The 335-nt window shown below is 38.5% G+C and overlaps 1 protein-coding gene across 3 annotated transcripts in view; it reads left to right on the top strand.

Annotated features, from left to right (window-relative positions):
• The window catches only part of Rars2 (arginyl-tRNA synthetase 2, mitochondrial), an 82437-nt gene that overhangs the window by 18687 nt on the left and 63415 nt on the right, over nucleotides 1-335 (top strand). The window lies entirely within an intron of this gene.

Below are 335 nucleotides of genomic sequence, written 5' to 3'. Positions count from 1 at the left end.
ACCTCCCTGTTTCCTTTCCATTATCCTGGTTCCTGTAGTTATGTCTGGATGAATACTCACTTATCAGGGTTTGGTTCTAGGATCCACATATGAGGGTGAACGTACGTCAATTTTTTTTCTGAGTCTGTGTTTACTTCATTTAGTATAGCAGTTTCTAGTTCCATCCATTTACTTTCAAATTTCATGATTTCGTCCTTTACTGCTGAGTAAAACTCCATCGTATAAATGAACCACATTTTCATTATCCGCTCGTCAATTAAGGGACACCTAGGTTGCTTCCATCTCTTAGCTATTGTGAAAAGAGCAGCAACAAACATGGATGTACAAGTGTCTCT

The sequence above is a fragment of the Nannospalax galili genome, unplaced genomic scaffold, assembly GCF_000622305.1.
Source record: "Nannospalax galili isolate Female #2095 unplaced genomic scaffold, S.galili_v1.0 scaffold1395, whole genome shotgun sequence".
In the NCBI taxonomy this organism is placed as follows: Eukaryota; Metazoa; Chordata; class Mammalia; order Rodentia; family Spalacidae; genus Nannospalax; species Nannospalax galili.
Note: the sequence above shows the minus strand (reverse complement) of the source record. Positions and strands in the feature narration are given on the sequence as shown.